The sequence below is a fragment of the Magnolia sinica genome, chromosome 4 (assembly GCF_029962835.1).
Source record: "Magnolia sinica isolate HGM2019 chromosome 4, MsV1, whole genome shotgun sequence".
Taxonomy (NCBI): Eukaryota; Viridiplantae; Streptophyta; class Magnoliopsida; order Magnoliales; family Magnoliaceae; genus Magnolia; species Magnolia sinica.
The window spans coordinates 64,428,759-64,441,474 of NC_080576.1; positions in this window are offsets into that span (position 1 = coordinate 64,428,759).

Consider the following 12,716-nt stretch of genomic DNA (forward strand, 5'->3'; position numbering starts at 1 on the left):
CTATTAATTCCATTCTATTTGATATTAAAGGGGATTTTTATATTTAACCCTTTATGAGATCTAAGAAGTTGAATCCAAAGTAGCATAAGGTTAGATTTAAATTTAAATTCATTTAGACTTAGAACCCTATCATTTGAAGGATTGAACATTGAACATTAAACATTCTACATCTCCAAAGAAGCGGTTCTACTGGGCTACAATGAAGTACTTTCTTCAGATAATTATAACTTCAGTTTTCTGTATTTGGTTTGTAAGATTGTCAGAAAATCTTTCATTTTTAGTTTTGACTGAGATAGCTAGAAAATCTCAGTGAGTGGTGTTTTTAATTGTGGTAGCCCTTTGAAAACACAATTGTGAAGGTTTTGGGTGAACCTTGGAAAACCTATTTCATAGTGAAAGCCAATATCCTGTCGGTGAGGATATTGGGAGTGGAGCAGTTGTGTAGTTGTTTTCTAACAGTTGGTGTACACGCAAGCGAACCACTATAATTGCTGGAGTTGTGGTGAATGGTTATTATTGTGCATTTGTGGTGAATGATTGTAGTTTATTTTCTTCATATGTGGTGAATGTTGTAATAGCAGTAGATATTTACTTTTATTTTATTCTTTATTCTTCTGTATTGGTTTGGGACTTTGATACACAGACTGTTCTAGAAATCAGGTTGTCCTACCATAAGCCATTAGTTTTTGGTGTAAGGTTGTCCTTAGAACAACATCTATATCAACCTCTCAATACTTGTGCATTTGAGGTTGCTATTTATTTCTGCCATTTGGGATTGATAAGTGTTATCTTGTTCTAGTTATTTCGCATTTCGCATTTAAGTTTTAATTTGGCAAAATCCTATTCACTCTCACCCCCCCCCCCCCCCCCCCTCTAGGACTCTTAGCTCGGCCTTTTCAAGTGGTATTGAAGCCTTATAGTTCATTTATTTGGATTTATTTCCTGAGCTAACCGATCTGAGCTTATATCATATCAAATTTTGATAGCCTTTCAATTACTAGGCCGCCACCATTTGATGGCTCCAATTATGCCTATTGGAAAGCCAGGATAAGAATTTTTTTGAGATCTATCGATGAAAATGTGTGGCAATCCATAGTGACTAGGTGGAGCTCACCTACCATTGAAGTTCTAGGCATTAATCGTATGAAAACTCTTAAGGTCTCACCTTATAATACTTGGATCACTCTTCAGAAAAATGAGGGCAATGCCAATGCCAAGGTTTTAAATGTAATTACTCACACACCATCACCAGATGAATTCAAAAAGATTATATCTTGTGATACGGAAAAATAAGCCTGGGAAATCTTAGAAATGACACACGAGGGTACGACTACTATCAAGAAATCTAAACTTCAAATCCTCACTAATAGGTTTGAGGAAATACGTATGGAAGAAAGTGAAACATTTATGGATTTCTATACTAAGTTAAATGACATAGTTAACTCAATGTGGGGTCTTGGAGATAGCATCCCAGAAAGTAAAGTCTATGCAAAGATGCTGCGCTCATTGCCTAAAAGGTTCAATTCAAAAGTCATTGCCATTCAGGAACTTCGTGATACGGATAACATGCAGGTTGAAGAACTTATTAGTTCTTTACAAACCTATGAGTTAAATTTTAAGGCTTCTAAAGGTAAATCCATAACCCTAAAATCTTCTAAAGGTATTTCTCATAATTCTAATAATTCTGATTGTGAAAATTCAGAGGATGATATGACACTTTTAACGAAGAAGTTTTATAAAATTTTCAAAAGCAAAAAGAGAGTTAATTTTCAAAAACCCTCTGAGAAGAAAAGGGTAGATGTAAAACTTGGAAATCACTTAAAGACAGCCAATGTTTCAACTGTCATGAATATTGGCATTTGGCAAATAAATGTCCAAAGAAAGACAAACCTAAAAGAAAAGGTATGTTGGCTACATAGGATGAATCATCCTGCTCTGAAGCTTCTTCTAAGTCAGATGATTCTTAATCTGAGTCTACTGATGAGGTTAAGCCTTAATGACTCTAGTTAGAGTCACTTCCTCAGAAGTTATGATTCAACTTATAATGAAAATCTGAGAAGTGATCATGAAAATGATGAAGATTTACAAGATGCTTACAATGCCCTATACAGGGAGAGTTGCAAGATAGCTGTATTAAAACTTTAAAAAGAAAAGTTTTTAAAGCTAAAAGAAAATTTTGATACTCTAATTTTAGAAAAATCTCATTTATCTGATTGTTTTTAAAAAATCAAGTGCGATTTAGATTTCAAAACATCTCAAATTGAAAATCTAAAATTAGACAATGACAATCTCAAATTAGAAGTCTCTTCTCTCTTGAGTTTGAAGGATACTTGGAGGTATGCCCAAGGTGATCCTAAACTAGAAAGACTCCTAACCGGATCTAGGAAATGTGGTGATCAATCTGGTTTGGGCTACAATAAAAATACCCCTCCTAAAAGTAATCCTACTCCTCCTAAGTTTAATAAAGGAGAATCCTCTAACTCAAAAGGGAAAAGTCTAAATCAAAATAATTTTTAAAATTCTAAAACTTTTCATACTATGAAACCTAAAAGCAATCATATCAACTATATAAATAAGAATCATAACCCTTTAGCTAAAAAATTGTGGATTTACTTAAGGAGCTTTTAAGATCCTACTTGAATGGTAGAATATAAAACAAGAACAAGTATCGAAAAACCAACAATATTTCAAAACTCAAAACTATAATGAAATGAGTCCCTAAGGTTATTTGTTTGGTTGCTCACACTACGTTCAAGGCTTCAAGTCAATCAAAGTGGTACCTAGACAGTGGATGCTCTAGACATATGATAGGTGACAAATATTTGTTCACCAATCTCAAAGATATGTCTAATTGTTCAATCACTTTCGGTGATGGTAGCAATTGCAGAATTGTTGGCCAAGGTACGGTTCAACTCTTTAATCTTCCACCATTTGAGAATGTCTTATTTGTAGAAGGTCTTAAGCATAATCTCTTAAGTATATCACAAATTTGTGATAATAAACATAGTGTCAAATTCAACAATCAAGGGTGTGAAATTTCTAATGAGAATGGTTCTGTGATATTGACTGGTCGCAAAACTTCTTAGAACTAATATATTGTCAGTAACTCAAGCTCGTCTAAGTTATCATGCTACATGGTCCAAACCAATAAATTCAATTTATGGCATAAACGCCTAGGACATGTACACTATCGTAATCTCTATAGACTAAGAAAAAGTGAAGTAATATGTGGTCTACCCAAGTTAAAGAAAATGGATAAAATCTGTGGCAATTGTCAGATTGGGAACAAACTAGAAGTGCTCACAAGAAAGTGAACTCTAGTACCACATCCAAACCTCTTGAGCTCCTCCACATGGATCTAATTAGACCTACTAGAACAGAGAGTCGAGGTGGTAAAAAATATATTCTAGTAATAGTAGATGATTTTACCAGGTTTACATGGGTAGTTTTCATGAGAGAGAAATCTAAAACTCTCGATGAAGTGAAACGGGTACTCAAGCGTATTCAAACTGAAAAGGAATCACCAGTTATTAAAATACGAAGTGATCATGGTTCCGAATTTGACAAAAGCAGCTTTGAGAAGTTCTATAGCGATCACGGGATATCGTATGAATTTTCTGCTCCTAAGATACCTTAACAAAATGGGGTTGTTGAAAGAAAAAATCGTGTACTTCAAGAGATGGCTAATGCTATGTTAAATAGCATGAAACTTTTTAAAAATCTTTGAGTTGAAGCTGTTAACACTGCTTGTTATATTATTAATTGTGTATATACTAGAAAATTAAATAATAAGACTACATATGAACTATGGTTCAATAAGAAGCTAACTGTCAAATATTTTTGAGTTTTTAGTAGCAAATGCTATATTTTATGTGACCGGGAAAATTTGAGAAAATTCGACAGTAAAAGTGAAGAATGTATTTTCCTAGGATATGCTCTAAATAGACAGCGTATCGTGTTCTTAATAAGAGGACCGGTGTAATTTAGGAATCCATTAATGTTATCATAGATGATCATCTAAATAGATCTACCTCTAGTTCTGAAGATGATGAAGTCTCATTATTTGATAAACCAGACTCTTCATCTAGTCAAAATAATGACACTAAACTACGATCAGTTGGGAATCCTCTCACTAGTGTGCACACTCGTAAACAACTTGAAAACATATGTAACTATGTGTGCTTCACTTCCAAGATTGAGCCGACCAATGTAAAAGAAGCACTTGCTAATGAAAACTGAATTATAGCTATGCAAGATGAACTTAATCAATTTGTTCAAAATGATGTATGTCATTTGGTTCCTAGACCTGATGATAAACATATAATTGGAACCAAGTGGATCTTAAAAAATAAGTTTGATGAATTAGGTAACATTATAAGAAATAAGGCGAGAATGGTTGTATAAGGGTACACTCAAATAGAAGGCATCGATTATGATGAAATCTTTGCCCCAGTAGCTTGTCTTGAATCAATCAGACTGTTCATATCCATTGCTTGTTACAAAAATTTTTAAATGTATCAAATGGATGTCAAGAGTGCATTCTTAAATGGTGATCTACATAAGGAAGTATATGTAGAACAGCCTAAAGGTTTTGAAGACCCTAAACATTCTAATCATGTTTATCATCTGGAAAGGCACTCTATGGTTTAAAACAAGCTCTCAAGGCATGGTACGAAAAGTTGACTAAGTTTCTACTGCGTCATAACTTTGTAATGGGGAGTGTTGATAAGACATTATTTGTAAAGAAATACAATGATCACATTCTAATAATGCAGATATATGTTGATGACATTATTTATGAATCAACTTGTGCTAATATGTCTGTTGAGTTTATAGAATTAATGAAGTCCAAGTTTGAAATGAGCATGATAGGAGAATTGAACTATTTTCTAGGTCTGCAAGTGAAATAGTTTGCTAATGGGATATCTATCTCTCAAACCAACTATACACTAAACTTGGTGAAAATTTTTGGATTTGAGAGCCTATGAGTACGACACTTAAACTCTCTAAGGATTCAGCAGGTAAAAGTGTAGATCCTAAGTTGTATCGCAGTATGATAGGTAGTTTATTATATTTAACTGTGAGCCGACCTGATATTGCATTCAACATAGGAATCTGTGCTAGATATCAATCGGACCCTAAAGAGTCCAACCTGATTGTAGTAAAGCACATTTTAAGATATATTGTAAGTTCGGCCACACTTGGCCTGTGGTATCCTCATGATACTAATGTTCAATTAGCCAGTTATTCAGATGCTGATTAGGCTGGTAATATTGCTAACTACAAGTCTACCAGTGATGGATGTTTTTATGTCTGGAACTTTTTAGTTTCTTGGCATAGCAAGAAATAGAGTTCTGTATCTCTTTCCACAACTGGGGCTGAGTATACCACAGCCGGTAATGCTTGTACCCAACTTATGTGGATGAAGAGAATGTTAAGTGATTATGGATTTGTGCAAGATACTATGGTTTTGTATTATGACAATTCTAGCAATTAACATTTCTAAAAATCCAATTTAGCATTCACGAACTAAGCATATTAACATTAGATATCATTATATTCATGAATTAGTTGAAGATGAAATTATTTCAATGGATTATATTCAAACTGAAAATCAACTTGCTGACATATTTACAAAGCCGCTTGACAGAAACAAGTTTGCTAAGTTGAAATTGGATATAGATATGTGCAATATGAATTGAAATATTTATGTTTATTTGTACAATATTGCATGTCTTTATTTTATTTTATTTTTATAAATTTTCTAAATTTAAAATATGATAGTATACTGAATTTTTGAGGTGCTCGACCAGTCGAGTACACACTCGACCAGTCATGGCACGACCGGTCAAGTATGTACTCGACCAGTCGGCCTGCTCGAGTTTGGGGGTCTTTATTTCTTAAAAAGTATTTTCTTTTTATTTGCTTCATCTTCCCAACCAGCACTAGTACAACCGGTCGAACCCACCTTCGATTCCTCCATGGTTAGTGTATCATTTTCGACTTCCTTGTAGATTTGAGTTCTTTGCACTTTCATTTCCTTGTTTTTGTTGTTAATTTCAAGGTTTATGGTGATTTATTGGGTTTTCTAGCTAAAAATATGATTTACTTGAAACCCTTCTTTCCTCTTTTGCAATCCTTGTATTCCTTGTTTTTCTTGTTGCAATGGAGAGTAGAAATAAGAAGAAAGGATCTCGTGGTCCCTCTTCTTCTCATTCTGCTCCTTTCATAGTGTGTCATCTTCGGTCACCCGAAGAAGATCCTAAGTATGTGCAGATGCAGGATTCTCTATCTAATTTTCATTTCTAATGTCTACCCTAGATCTGGTAACAAGACTGAGCTCACTACTTTCATGGCTCGTATCCTTCATTTTATTGTTACTGGTGTCTTTGTTTGTCTTCCATCTCTTATCTGTTACATCATTATTCAGTTCCGTCTCCATCCAGGTCATAGTGATATACCTTTTGTCTATCTTATGACTACACTAGACACCCATAGTCTTGTGGTTATGCCTGTTGGAGAAGCTCCCATTAACCATCTTCTATTCAACAACTTGAACATAAATAAGATGAGTTTGAGGTTAGCTCCAGGCTAAGTTGATGTCGGTGCTAGAGGATCAGCTGAAGCAACTAAAGAGGTGGATGCTTTACCTCCATATGATGTCAATATGGATGACATATTTGATGAGATTGAGTCTGACTCTGTGGCTGATCTTGACTTTTAGCCTTTTGACTTTGATGCGCGTTTGCGATCTCTTGAGGAGAAGGTAGAGGGTAAGCATGTGTCTCAAGAAACTCAATTTAAATACATGCGCAAATATCTTAGGCGCAATAACAAGGGACTACATCAAATAGATCTTTCCATACCTGCTCCTTCCTCTGGTTCAGATTAGTGTTGAATTTCTGATTTGTAACAACTTTTATACTTGGATTTCTCTTGACTCTATATGCTTGGACATGTTTTTAATGGTTTTCTTGACAATTTTTATGTTATCTTGAACTTACTTCTTACTCTCATTACTCATTGCTCTTATTCTACTCTTATATTTTCATCATTTATATGCTCTTTCCTTTGTCATATTGTGACAAAAAGGGGGAGAATTTATGTTGATATTTGATTCTATGGAGTGGAAGATGTGGAGAATATGTGGCGAAGTGGTTGGTAATTTTTTTGTGGATCTGTATTTGTTCACATACAGGTACTGCAAGCAATTTCTTCTCTTCTCTTGGATTCTATGGAGTAATGTATTAAGGGGGAGTATTGGTTTGCTGATTTTTGCTGACCAGCTTTTAACTGGTGCATGATTCTTTATTGATCTAACTGTTGTATGATTCTTTATTGATCTAATTGGTGCATGACTCTTTATTGATTCAACTGGTGCATGATTCCTTGGTCTTGATTTGTTTTGTCACAAATTTGACAAAGGGGGAGATTGTAAATGTTATCTTATCTAGCTCCTAGGTTTGTCAAATTTTTTAGTACCAAAACCTCTTGGAATCTGTATCTTGTTTAGCTGTTATTATAAGATCAACTTCATGTCATCCTTGCTAATCTTATTTACATTTAAGTACAACATCCAAAAGTTCAAGTACAAGATCAAGAGGTTCAAGAACAAGAAGTTCAAGTATAAGATCAGGAGGTTCAAGAATAAGAAGTTCAAGTACTAGATCAAGTCTTCAAGCTTCAACTACTTCAAGAGAATGATATATGATAATTCAACCTCATAAGTAAGGTTTATTTGACCTTAGATTGACCTTTTAATAAGTCATTTTTCAACCAGTCCTAATCATGGTTCGACTAGTCCAGACACTGAGTCGACCAGTCCAAGAATTTTCTTGACCAGTCTAAGATTGTTGTGGATTTTTTAGAATTTTCTGTTGGACCCTCGGCCAATCTAGGAGACTACTCGACCAGTCGAGTGAACAGTACTCAACCAGTCGTGTAGGCTCGACTCAAAGTCCAACAACATTTTTGGGTCCCACTTGACCAGTCGAGTGCAGTGCTCGACCAGTCGAGTAGGTCACTCGACCAGTTGAGTGCAGTGCTCGACCAGTCGAGCAAGCCACTTAACCAGTCAAGTAGCAATCTTATCTTATCGCACCAGAAATTTGAAATGTTGTTGGTCCTTCAACTAGTCGAACTAACCACTAGGCCAGTCGAGTGAACATTATTTTTTCTTATAAATTAAGGATGATTTTCAGAGTTTCATAAGTCATTCCAAAGATATTAAAGTCACAACTCTGAGAACTCAGTCCCCATTATTGTGAAGTTATTGTGAGGTATTTATATATTATTTTCATCGCTTTTTGGGTTATTCAATTCTTTGATCTCTTGATTTCATTCTATTTGATATTAAAGGGGATTTTTGTATTTAACCCTTTGTGAGATCTAAGAAGTTGAATCCAAAGTAGCCTAAGGTTGGATTAAAATTAAAATTCTTTTAGACCTAGAACCCTATCATTTAAGAGATTAATCATTGAACATTAAACATTCTACGTCTCCAAAGAAGCGATTCTACCGGGCTACAATGAAGTACTTTATTCAGATAAGTATAACTTCAATTTTCTGTATTTGGTTTGTAAGATTGTTAGAAAATCTTTCATTTTTGGTTTTGACTGAGATAGGCAGAAAATATCAGTGAGTGGGGTTTTTAATTGTGGTAGCCCTTTAAAAACACAATTGTGAAGGTTTTAGGTGAACCTTGGAAAATCTATTTCATAGTGAAAGCCAATATCCTGTGGGTGAGGATATTGGGAGTGGAGTAATTGTGTGGCTATTTTCTAATAGTTGGTGTATACACAAGCGAACCACTATAATTGTTGGAGTTATGGTGAATGTTTATTATTGTGCATTTGTGGTGAATGATTGTAATTTATTTTCTACACATGTGGTGAATGTTGTAATAGCAGTATATATTTATTTTTGTTTTATTTTTTATTCGACTTTGATACACAGACCATTCTAGAAATCAAGTTGTCCTACCATAAGCCATTGGTTTTTGGTGTAAGGTTGTCCTTAGAACAACATCTGTATCAACCTCTCAATACTTGTGCATTTGAGGTTGCTATTTGCGATTGATAAGTGCTATCTTATTCTAGTTCTTTCTTATTCCGTATTTAAGTTTTAATTTGGCCCAGTCCTATTCACCCTCCCCCCCAGGACTCTTAGCTCGGCCTTTTCAGTTGTCCCATCGAAATATAATGCCTCTGAATCCCATACTGATCATTGAAGCATTTGACTATTGGGGCATTGATTTCATGGGGCCATTTCCCTAATTCTTTAGAAATTTATACATTTTACTTACAGTAGACTATCTCACTAAATGGGTCGAAGCGATCCCGTGCCGGAACAATGACCATTGAACGGTCATCAAATTGTTAAAAGAAAATATTCTTTCCTAATTCGAAATGCCTCGAGCCATCATTAGTAATGGAGGTTCACACTTCTGTAATTGGCCATTCTAGAAATTAATGAAGAAATATGACATCTCTTATAAGGTGAGCACTCCATACCACCCACAAACAAGTGGCCAAGCTGAGATTTCTAATAGGGAGATTAAACACATTATGGAGAAAATGGTTAACCCTGACTGTAAAGATTGGTCAATCCGCTTGACTGAAGCTCTATGGGCCTACCGTACCACCTTTAAGACCCCCATTAGAATATCTCCCTTTAGACTTGTCTATGGGAAAACTTACCACTTGCTTGTGGAGTTGGAACATAGAGCTTATAGGGCTATTAAAAATCTGAACTTTTACCTGGACAACACTGGCTCACTGCGCAAACTTCAATTAAATGAACTTAAGGAAATCCAGAATGACGCATACGAAAACTCGAGAATTTACAAAGACGGGATGAAAGTGTTCCATGACAAGAACATCCTTCGAAAATCATTCTTGACTAGTAAAAGGTCCTTTTGTACAATTCTCGGTTACATCTTTTTCCGGGTAAACTTTAATCTCGTTAGATCGGCCCTTTCACTCTTGCGAATGTCTATTCTCATGGGGCCATTAAGATAAAGAATCCGAACAATAACAATGCTTTTAAAGTGAATGGAATCGTTTAAAGCCATTTGTTGAGAAATTTGATTCGGAGGACATGTCCAACCTTTGATTGATCCTGTTTACCATGATTGACCTCATAGTCTGATGGAGGTGTAGTTAGGTATATTGCTTTCATAGAATTTAGGATTAGAATAGTTTTCTTTCTGTCTATTTCATTTTTTCATGGCTAACCCATCTTCACATTGAGATCCTTAGAAAAAGCCTCAAAATTCCTTCTTCAGGTATTATATTTCCATCACTACTCCTTTCTTTTCGTTACCTCTTTTGCATTACATACTTGTTTCTTTTACATTGAGGACAATGTAGATTTTAGGTTTGGGGGTGTGGATTAGGTCAACTAATCAGGCATTTTCTTAGTTTTTGAACAAAAATTGGAATTTTTTCAATTTTTTAATTTTTCAAGATAAAAACTTGTTTAGAAATTGATAACTTGTGTATTAAAGAATGCTTTGAGTATGATGATAAGATAGAAATCAAATTTTGAATTGTTGGAGTTTGATCAACTAAGTAGCATATCACTTACTGTTCTTGCACTCAATTGAATAAGAGGAAGTTTAAATATCATGTTAATTTAAGTCAGTGAGTCACACTAGAATTTTTTATTGTTAGTATATGAATCATTGATAGATGTTGAAATTTGAGTCTGGAGAATTTTATCTACCTTAAAAGATGAAAAGAGCCAGTTAAAAAAACAGTGAGATCAACAAAAAGGTTATGAAAAAGAATAGAAAATGAATGAAAATGAAAAGACTAAATGAATACAAGTGATCGTTGATATAAAAATTGGAAAAAGAAGGAGAAGGGTACAAGTTTACAATAATTGATTATTAAATAAATTTTGAAGTGATGAGCATGGCTAACATTATGAAAAGATAGTACTTTTATGGGAAGTAAGTTGATTTTCACTGAGCACGTTGAAAAGCTTGATAAATGAACTCATGATCTGAAGAAATTGATAAAGAACCTATTTGATTGATTGCCTATTTGATTCGGCTCTAGGTCTTCAAAATCCCACTCTCTCGTCTTAATCTTACTCATTCATACTTGTTTCCACAAAAGATTTTTTTCTAAAAAAGGTTTGAACATAGAGAATTGAAGATTATTTCACGCATGTTTTGCTCGGGACTAGCAAAATGCTGGTTGGGGAGTGTGTTGATTGTCAAATATTGTATATTTTTTCCCATTTTATATCTTGATTTTATGAACATGATAATGCCTAATGGGATATTTTATACATGTTTGTATTACAAGGTGAATCTGAGAGCTTGGATTGAAAAGAATGTTAAAAACATGGATTTGATGCTCAAGAATCACTAAGGCAAGGGATGGATCTTAGGAGACCAAGATTGAAGAATTCACATGCCAAAGATCCAAGCAAACCAAGTGATGAAGGAAGAGAATCAAAGATTTGAAGTGAAAATAAGGAATCCTAAAAATTGCCCTGAAGATAGATTTCAGGACCAGAAAAGTATAGTTCTGTAAAACTGCCAAAATAGACTTTGATCATATCAAAGGTACTTAGATGCATCGAAGATCATATCGAAGGTGCAATCGAAAATTTCATGATTTTCAAGCCAAACTTGCTGGGCAATTCTAGACAACTTTCGATTACATCGAAAGTACTTAAATGCATCGAAGATTATATCAAAGATCATATCGAAAGACCTTCGATGCATCGAAGCTGTTACATGAAGCCTAAGCAAACTGCGTAAATTCGAGGTGAGTTTTGAAATCTTCTAACTCGGTGCTAAAGTTGGAGTTCCTAAACTATAAATATGACCTCCCAGGATGCTCCAAAGCATCTTCTAGGGTTTGAGAAGTGGAGTTGCCGTCTGGGAGTTTTTCTTCTTCTTCCTTAGTTGGTTTTTATGCTTTTCTTAAGAGTTCTTAGTTTAATCATGTCTATGGTTGACTAAACCTCTTAGATAGGGCTAAGAGGTGAAGCTTGAAACGTGAATGGGATGTTTATTTTACTTTGAATCATAGTTTTTATGTTGAACTTCATTGACTTCTAGTTGAATTTAAGGAATACTTTTAGTTTTTAATGGTTTATTGTGACTTAAATTACAGTATATCTACAATAGCTTTGAGTATCTTCTTTTCTCATTCTAAGACTATGGATTGGTAAATCTTGTTGTTTGCCATAGTCTCCTAGGCATGGTTGGGTGACAGAATCCCTTCCAAATCTTCACAATCTTCTTTCATTGAGGCTAGATCAATAAGAAGTTCAAAGATTTGATCATCTCTCTTTCTTCAACTGGATAAGATAGGACTTTGATTCTAGTTGGATTTCTTGAATCAAGTAAAGTAGCATCCTAAGAGATATAAGTGGATCCTTGGCACCCTAGTTCTCATCTTTAAATTTACAAGTTTAAATTATCTTATTCAAAATTACTCTCTCAATTACTTCAGATTTAGATTCACATCTTCTTTTAGTTCTACTTCTAGTTATGTTCAGAATACACACGAGTTTAGTCCCTGTGGATTCGACCTCGGTCTTATCAAGATTATTACTACATCACGACCCTACACTTGGGCTTGTGAACAGTTGTAAGACTCAGATGATGGACTCATGCATTCATGCATTGTATGATGCATTTGCATTACACCCTACCAACATCAGGGTTATGGCCTCCACAGGCATATTTGTAA